This window comes from Balaenoptera musculus, chromosome 7 (genome assembly GCF_009873245.2).
Source record: "Balaenoptera musculus isolate JJ_BM4_2016_0621 chromosome 7, mBalMus1.pri.v3, whole genome shotgun sequence".
NCBI lineage: Eukaryota > Metazoa > Chordata > Mammalia > Artiodactyla > Balaenopteridae > Balaenoptera > Balaenoptera musculus.
In genome coordinates, this window is record NC_045791.1 from 38,569,247 (window position 1) to 38,579,411 (window position 10,165).

The window sequence follows — 10,165 nt, forward strand, 5'->3', positions numbered from 1 at the left end:
GACTCCTAGAAAGCATGGTACAAGAGCTGAGCCCTGGCCACGTGTCAATTTCCTACAGTGAGTTCCAGAGTTGTCTACTGTGGAAATATATAGAACAGACAATCACATATATCATATAATTCCAGAAATACAGAAAAGAGTTTCATGGCCCCTTTGGTTCCTCTTAAATAAAGTCATTGATGTTACTTTCAGGTTGACCTATCCAATGCCTGCTCTTATCCTGACCAGATTTAGACTCAGTTAACTTTTAATAAGTACTATTTTTTAAGTCTGAACGCAGTCCCCCACTACCACAAATTATGCAGTCGAGGCTCCCACATTTGGGGAAATTGTAGGGGTCAGCACATCTGGAGTGCAATGGATAAGCCTTGCCCTGGGAAAACCATCTTCATGATCACAGTATCTCCCCTGCCAGGTAATTACAAATACCTACTATTTTTAATAATAGACATTAGATCAGGAGTTTTAGCAATATGATTTCACGATTATCCCCAGTTTTACAAGGGAGGAAACTGAGGCTCAGAGAAATTGAAGAACCTGGCTCTGGAATGGCCAGGCAGCCAGGAAATGGCAAAGCTAGCACACAAACTCACATCTGCAGACTTTGTAACATAAAAGAATTTTAAAAGAGACATCATCTGAAACTAGCTCTGCTTTCAAAGGGCCACCATATTCTGGACTGACCCTAACTCTAGCAAAGAGGGCCTTATTTTTACAGTAGTGCTTGGGTCTGAGTTTTTCTGCCAAGAATCCCTTGCCCTGAGCCTCAGGCCACTTAGCTAGGGCCCTAATCCCTGTTTAGCTTCATCCAGCCTTCTTTTCAAGAGGGCACATTTCTGTTGTCTCTTCCTAGACACTACCCAGGTCCTGTTAAGTTCCTCCTGATTTCAGCAACTGCCTGACGCTTGGACTAATCCTCTCTAACCTGATTCCCAGAAGAAGGGGCAGTGGGAGCAATGTTTAGGAGTAGAATGACAAGGGAGGAACAGATTTTAACTATTTCATAGTTAAATCAGACTAAATCTAGATAAGGAAATAAACATGCTTGTTATTTGGGTAGAGCTTGGTAGAGTACAAACTACATTCTTTGTAAGAGTTTAGCTTTAAAATTATCTCCATTTGATAGCTAAGGAAACAGCCTCATGGAGAATTAAAAGGCTTAATGTAAGATTGTTTGGCTTATAAAGGCAGAAATTCTGGACTATTCTTAGCCATTGCCAACCAATCTGAAATCTTAAATCATAAATCTACTTTTTAAAATATATTAGGTTAACTTTAGTTTATCCATAAATATTCATGGTGGTGCTTTCAATCAGATTAAATAAATAACATTGCAATATTTAAAAATGATACCTAAAAAAGCAGTCAGGTTGTGTTCTCAGTGTCTAGTACTTGCGGGAGAACTCTTCAAATGCAAAAATACTCCTATTGGCTTTTTATTTTCAGAGAATATGTGAATCTCAAATAGGCTGCATTTGCATTCTGGAGAAAATTTTGAGAGTCAATTTCTACTGCGTTTAACAAAGCTGATCTTGTGCGCTCTTCGTCATCACTACAGAGGGCACCGACAGACAGCAGAGCGCCTTAGCACCACAGAGGAAACGTTAAAAGTTCCTAGTAAACAAGAGGGTTAAAGACAAAGTCATGCTTAAATCACTCCAAATTTTCTTTTGCCTTTATGCTATTTAAAATTAATCACATCTATAAACTCTCATGTAAGTTAGCAGGCAAATGGATATGGAAAGTACCAGGAAAGACTACATTTTTTCAAAAGTTGAATCTAAGACATTTTGTAATTCTGCCCAAACCAGCGTTAAAAAATAAACATAGACTATGTGTCATGTAATACTGCAACAAGTGAAATTTAGTCTGCTTTTCTACTGGTTATTTTTTTACTCATTGTTTTCTTTAAATCTCTGTCTTAGCAAGTGAAAGTATTTTGCATAAAATATTTACTATCTTTATAAAAGATATTTTTTAAAATGTATCCAAATGTGTTTTCAGTATGTAAGAACTTTAGAAGCCATGGTTTTACAATAGAAAGATTTACCTACAAAGTGCCTTCCGGACAGAAATGATTGGAAATAGCAGTCTGCAAGGATGAGGACATAGTACTTGCTTCTTAGCTTGGTTGCATAGACCTACAACTGACTGTACATGCAAAGGAGGGCAGCAAAGGTCTTATGATCAAAAGGGAAGAAGTGACTGACAACACAGAGCTAGTTCAAAGGAACTAATGGAATAATTAGTCCCAAAAAGACCAAAAAGACTGAAGAATTCATGATGTCATAAAAAGCAGAGCTACTTAAATTTGATTAGAAAATAAAAATGACATGAACATTGTAAATATTCACAGATCACATCATTGACGTGTAATGTGCCGTTAAATGATGTCAAATTAAAGGGGAAATTACATGTGTTAGAACTAGGACGAATAAAGAGAAGACATTTAAAGATACATGGTCCTTCAAGTGAAAATTCCTAACATATATTACACAGATGATCATCACCAGACAGTGAAACTGGGTGAATGAAATGTAAAATAAAATATGAGGGAAAAGATACTGGTTAAAAACAACTCATTTTCCGATATTATAAATGATAGTGAACTTTAGATTTCAGAGGAGCTATTTTGGGAATTTGTTTTATACAAAGCAAACCCAAGTATGGTTATAGTAAATAACTGATAATGCCATTAAACTCTTAAAATCTTAGCATCAGCCCTAAGTATTGAATTAGTAGTATGTAAATTTGTCAGAAAAGGAAAGAGTCTCTAGGTCTATTTTAATTTTCATATGCTCAGTTTTCTCTATGTTGTTTGAATCATTTCAGTGATTTTGCACTTGTTTTGAAACTTATATAAGTGATAAAAAGAGAAATAACAAGAACACTGCAGCAAGGTAAGTGTAACATTTGCCTTCTTCCTGGGTCTTGCTAATATCTCTTGTTGACACTTACATTATTAACACATAACTAACCTGAATTTGACATACAATTCAAATACTTCCAAAATGTATACAGACACTTGAATAACTTCGTGGCAACATACAAATGTTTAGCAAAGCAACATTTCCATTCCAGACACGTTTCATTTTTGACAAATACTTTAGAAAGTATTAAAAATCATTCACCTTTTAACTGACTTATTCTTTCCATTTGTCTATTTTTACTGTCAGTAAGTTCAGCTTTACCGGAATCTTCTGTCATATTAATGAGATACCAAGTACCATTTTTTACTGAGGCTTATTGTTAGTAATAGTCAGCATATCGTACTGTAGCCTTAGTACCTCAAATTAACACAAGAAGCAAAGTCCAGATTAACAGCAGATATTATACTCCTTCAAACTGACCACATATATTAATACTCAAAATGTACTGTCAGTGATCAACAGGACTTTTCTCCATTTTCAAAAGTTCCATAGGTTTCCTTATGGTATGTCTGAAAAGGCAAATGCGTTAAGAAAAAAAAGGTAATCCAGGTTTCAATGAAATATTCACGAGAGTGCTTTATCAACAGACATAATCTCCAGTTTTAAAAGAGTTTATTTAAGCATTTCACCAAACACATGGAACTTGAACCGGCTACTTATATTCCCCACAAAGGAAGAACAAACTTTCCAAAAATATGGCAAGCCGTGGTTGTTTGTGAAATGGTGGAGTGTTTTTCTCCCTCTCTCATCTGTGGTTCTACTGATAACTGTACAATAAATTTTCATTCCTCAGAAGGCAAAATAAAACTCTGGAGCAGAGGGGGAGAGTGCTTCTATTGTGACACAGCTAATTAATTCATAGATGGAAAAATAGGAAGCGTAAATCCTTAAATATTCATATCAGCATATAAAATGCCCAGCTTTTTTTTCAGCCTTAGACCAAGGATATCAATCCTTTACTTCTACACCTATATGAAATAACAGAGAAAAAGGAAAATAGATTATTTCCTCCTTGTTGTAGGAAAAAGGGAGAAAATCTACTGTGAACCAGGTTTTGTGCTGGTCACTTTTTATATGTCACTATTTTAGTCCTCATAATAGTGCAGAAATAGGGTCAGAGAAATTAAGAATATTCAAGATCAGTCATACAATAAGCTAATTATAAAAATGAGACTTCAAGCCCATTTTACCTGACTTCAAAGTTGATAATCTTTCTCTAATAGACTTATCAAAATCTCATATTCTATAACCATTATGCATACAAGTGAATTTTACAAAAAAATAGAATAACTGACCTGATTTGGGAATAAAATTTTGGCCCTGACCTGCAAAACTACTACTTTATGGAAATCTAGCAGTGTCTATGGTTAAGAGTACAGAAATTGGGAGCTACACTACTTAAAATTTCTCTCTTTACTGTCAATCAGCTCTTTGACCTTGAGTAAGTTACTTATACTCTCTGCCACAATTTTCATCTGTAAAATTGGAATAATAATAACAATACTGCATAGGGTTGTTCTGAGAATTAAAGCAACTACTTATACAAAGAATTTAGAGCAATCCTTAGCACAAAGTAAGTGAATCGTAGGTCATTTTAAGCAGTATCAATCTACAATTGAAAGAATTAATGACATTTCATTAACACTTCTCACAAATAGAAGAGAAACTAAAGTTGCAACTGCTGTGTGGAATTTAAGAATCTTAATTTTGGGTGGGATATATTCAAAAAGACCATTGATAAGAAAAGTGGGGAAGAAATACAGAAGCAAAGTTGAAAATGCCAGAGAATGTAAATCAAATGAATGATTGGATTTGAAATAACACATTATTTAGAATTAATCACAGACAATTAAATATGCATTAACTTCTCAGTACACTAAAGAAGAGAAAAATTCAGACTAGGTTTGAATTTCTGAAACAGTAAATTACAACCCTAATTTTGCTTTCCTAGAACCAACTTAAATTATCTGAATATACTAGTTTGATTTTATTTTGAAGGGGGAAGCTTAAAAGATTGGATTCTCCATTGAATCCCGCTCCTAGGTTGGAAAGGGGAAAGAAAGGAAGGGAAATTCACTCTGGTAATGGTTAATTTTTTCAAAGTGGTCTGAACATTTTAGATAATCAGTGTAGACTGTGCCAGTGTGGAAGCTTTTGAAGGATTAATAAATCTGTTCTGAAGATTCCTACTGCAAATGTGGCAGGTGGGAAGGGTATATATGGCCTAAGGTAAAACCCTTGACAAGACAGAGGGTATCTGGATTCTGAATTGGCCTAGGCTATGACAAGTGATTGTAAATTTCCTTTTGTAGTCTATAATCTTGTCAGAAACTAATGCAATTCTCTCTGTTGCAATTTTCATTAATATTTAGACTAGCTTTAATGTAGAAAATGGACTGAATACTGGATATAAACTATTTTATTGACTCAACAAGTAGATAGCTTTGTAGTTCTACCAACATTTCTAAGCCAGCTGCAATGATTACAAAGCTAATAGTATACAAATAATTTTTATATGCATACTCTTATTTGCATTCTCTGAAGGTTATTTTCTGAGTTACATTAAATTTCAAAGAAAAACAGTCCTGTAACACATGAGAATGTTCCCACATTTTAACATGTATATCAATAACTAATGAATCTAAATGGTGGTCAATAAAGAAATCAATCTATGAAGAAGAATATTATCATATTGTATAAGTGAATTAATCTTATCTAGACATAATGTGAGGAGTATAACTTAATGAATATTTTCTTTTTAATGAATATAGGCACTCACAGTAGAGGAAATGCTCATAAACATGTGGACTTACTCTACAACATTGGGAAAAAGCTAATAAAGCTAGGATATCAACCATAAAAAGTAATTTTCCAATCATTTTCTTATCATCTGGAAAAATGCAATGAGAATAAGAAATACGCACATTTGTTCTAAAGTATGCCAACCCCACTCCAGGAATAAATTTACTCATAGGGGATTAATATATAGTCCATTTCCTCCTAATATCAAGAATAAAAATTCCAAATAATAAAAATATTTGAATATTTTTCTCAAGGTCTTTTATAAATCTTATTACTGATTCCTTGCCTCCATATTATCCTCATGACACTCTATCTTTGGAAATGTTAGCATGGATTTATGTAAATTGATTGAATCGAGTTCCAGCCAAATAGAACAATTTTTATATAAACATACACAAAACAGAAAGTAAATCAAGCAATAGGTCTTTATTTGTAACAATTTATATTATTTGAGCTAAGAGCTATTTCTAAATGTATATTCAGTTCTCAGGCAAAATCATGTGTAATTTTTTCTCATTGAAGATGAAAGAAATTCAGTGATATCAGAAATTATTTAACAAAAGAAAGTGTTTAGAGTTTTGAAAGCAAAGAAGGATGCAATAGCATTTGACAAGGACTCCTAATGAGGGAGTAGGGGTTTTTTTCTGACAGATTAACACCAGAGCTACAGAGAGGAAAGTTTCAGTTCACCATAAGGAAAAATTTTACAAAGTTGGCACAGAATGGCCTCAAACACATTAAATCTGACACAGTGTTTAAAATTTTATTATAAGAATCAAAATCCTGAAATGGAGAAAACAATTAGAAATTGAAACCCCACTCTAATAGGGTATTTTGGAAGAATAAATGTAGAATAACTCTACTAAACCATAGCCAGGCTCTCACTACTTCTCAGGATTCTTTTTACATTGTGCGTGTGTGCATGTGTGTGTGTGTGTGTGTGTGTGTGTGTGAGAGAGAGAGAGAGAGAGAGAGAGAGGTTTCATTATATTTCCCAGTTGGAACTCTGAAACAATTTCCACGTTGCTCAAAAGAATAGCCCACTTTTGCAAATTGCCTTGGCTACCATTTCATGAGAAGATGGAGTTTATCTGCTGTGAGCACCCCCTTCTACTTCAGAACCTCAACTTTTCCCCCTTGCCTTTAGTCTCTGTCTTTGTTCAAGAAAGTGATGCTTCTTTCATTTGAACTTGCTTGCCCTTCACTTTTCTAGAGCGTTTCAACCCAGGCGTGAGTTCTCTGCCCTAGAAAAAATTTTCCCTTTTCATTTTCAAGACATCGTCTCATCTTCGGTTTTACCTTGGCTGCCAAGTATTTAAAATTGTCCTCTATCATCTCTACCACACATCTCATCATCCACCAACTTCTACTCTCCTGAAATGTGGATTGCTTCTCACAATTGGGCCAAAACCACTCTCATGAAGGTTAGCAAAACATCAAGCCATAAATTTCAAAGTAAAATAGAATTTTGCTTTCTTATTTACCACTTTCTTCAAGCATGCTTTCTTACTAATTTTCTAATTTTATTAATAGCACCTCATCCTCCCCATCACTCAGAATGGTCTTGAATTCCTCATTCTTCCTTACTCCTTATTCCTTGCCCAGTTCCCATGACTGACCTATGACCAAAATCAGTAGATTCCACCGCCTTTCATTGTGGGATGAGGTTATTGTCCTAAGGAAAGCACAGAAGATCTAGGAGCGAAACTTCGAGAGTGTTGAGGTAACCAAGGAATGAAATTGAAAACTGCCGAGAGACCCTGAGACTTTACTGAAATGAGAAGGAACTTCAGACTACGAATGCAGTCCTTTGTGCTCCAGTGAAAGTTTTGCTGTACTAGACTTAAAGGATATACTGACACATTTTGCTCTGCACAACGAAGGCTTTTTTTTTTTTAATTTTATTTATTTATTTATTTATTTATTTATTTATTTATTTATTTATGGCTGTGTTGGGTCTTCGTTTCTGTGTGAGGGCTTTCTCTAGTTGCGGCAAGTGGGGGCCACTCTTCATCGCGGCGCGCGGGCCTCTCACTGTCGCGGCCTCTCTTGTTGCGGAGCACAGGCTCCAGACGCGCAGGCTCAGTAGTTGTGGCTCACGGGCCTAGTTGCTCCGCGGCATGTGGGATCTTCCCAGACCAGGGCTCGAACCCGTGTTCCCTGCATTGGCAGGCAGATTCTCAACCACTGCGCCACCAGGGAAGCCCCACAATGAAGGCTTTTTAAGAAAAACGAGGAGTGGGCTCTAAAGTGATGAACTTATATGCTTGTTTATGTGACATCTTTCTCAGGGCAAACTCAGTTTTGAAATACAGCCCTTACCTCTGGTGTCGATTCCAGTCCCCAAACCTCTTTCTACAGGAGGGCACATGCTATGTTCCATAACTTTATATCACAAAGCGAAATATTGATATATGGAACTGAATTTGAACTTTCAACTTTGCCTGGAGGGAGTTGGGTTGGATGATGTGAAGACTTTGCTGATCAAGTAGGTTCTATGATATTAGAAAGGCTGATTGATTAAGGCAATGGAGAATTTTTTTAAATTCCATTTTTGATTTTTATAAAAAAAAAATCCAGTTAAACTTCTAGAATATTGTCAGAGTCAAGTTGTTCGATAAAGCAATGTACTAATAAAATGTCTTGCCAACCTCATCCTGGTTGTACACAACACAGATAAAACATTCTTCTAAACATTCTAAAATTTCTAAATATTTTGAGCATTAAAAAACTTGGTTTAGGGCTTCCCTGGTGGCGCAGTGGTTGAGAATCCGCCTGCCAATGCAGGGGACACCTGTTCCAGCCCTGGTCTGGGAAGATCCCACATGCCACGGAGCAACTAGGCCCGTGAGCCACAATTACTGAGCCTGCGCGTCTGGAGCCTGTGCTCCGCAACAAGAGAGACCGTGATAGTGAGAGGCCAGCGCACCACCATGAAGAGTGGCTCCCGCTTGCCACAATTAGAGAAAGCCCTAGCACAGCAACGAAGACCCAACACAGACAAAAATAAATTAATTAATTAATTAATAAAAAAAAAAACAAAAAAACTTGGTTTAGCCCATCATGAATCAGATCACCCATTTTGCTGATGTTAGTATTTCTACAATTTTAGCCTTCATTAGAATTTAGTCAAATTCAAAGTTAATTTGCCAATAAGTATTTAGAAATAGGAGATAAATCGACATTGTTGGTAAAGTATATATTTTTGTTGTATTTCTCTCATTTTTTCATTTACACTAGTTCCTGGAAATACATCTTCCCAGTATTGTTCTCTTGCAGATTTCCCAAAGAAGGGATGAAACTTTTTTTTTTTTACACAGAATTGAGTAATACGGAATAAAAAATAGCTAAAACGTAATATTTCCCAATATGATTGTTCTAGAGTAACTGCTTTATGTAGTTAATGATTAAGATATTTCTCATAGGTTTTCTAAGTAATACGAAGACATTGCTTTAAATTAGAAATATTTGCATCTGGTATAAACATGAAGTATATTTAGAGAGGATATGATTCTTTTAAATATTTTCTAAATTTTGGCACATTTTTATTGATTTTAGTTTCTAAGTAAAAGCTTATTTGCAAGAGAAGGAAAAAGTCAAACCAAAAAAAAAAAATAGTTTTTTTAAAGAATATAAAATTGAATAAAATTAATTTTATTTGCTGTGGTTTCTCCTTACTGACATACAGAATTTGATAGAGCCAGGAAATAGATAGAGCCAAAGAGTGGCAGACCTACTAGAGAAGGGACTTGAGGACACGTGGAGGGGGAAGGGTAAGCTGGGACAAAGTGAGAGAGTGGCATGTACATATATACACTACCAAATGTAAAACCAATAACTAGTGGGAAGCAGCCACATAGCACAGGGAGATCAGCTTGGTGCTTTGTGACCACCTAGAGGGGTGGGATAGGGAGGGTGGGAGGGAGATGCAAGAGGGAGGGGATATGGGGATGTATGCATATGTATAGCTGATTCACTTTGTTATAAAGCAGAAACTAACACACTATTGTAAAGCAATTATACGCCAATAAAGAAATAAAGATGTTAAAAAAAAAAAAGTTCTTAAAAAAGAAGTTACTTACTTCCTACTCAATAAAGATTTGTTTATGAAATAAAGCAGAAAGGAGGCAGAACAATAACCTGGGCATTTAATTTACCCTAAAATTAATCTGTATAATTTGGGAATAGAAAGGTGTTGATTTTCTTAGCTACAAGGACTATTGTCTAAATTTCTCACTTAAGGTCTCTACTTTGTATTATTGTCTTATTAATTGGAAACAAAGTAAAGAATGCAATGGAAATTGTTAAGCACAAACGTTGTCAGGGGCATAATATCATTCAGAAGTTAAGATTGCACTCAGCCTATTTCCAGCAGTTGACTTTGCCTCAATCTGAAGTGAAATTTCTCCATTTCTCTTTCTTCCCATTCTAAC

At 35.4% G+C, this 10,165-nt stretch overlaps 1 non-coding gene across 1 annotated transcript; it reads right to left on the reverse strand.

The window, feature by feature from the left end:
- Nucleotides 1-263: 263 nt before the first annotated feature.
- On the reverse strand, nucleotides 264-423 carry LOC118898644. The gene has a single exon (XR_005020787.1). It is a non-coding gene; the product is annotated as a U1 spliceosomal RNA (small nuclear RNA).
- Nucleotides 424-10,165: the final 9,742 nt, after the last annotated feature.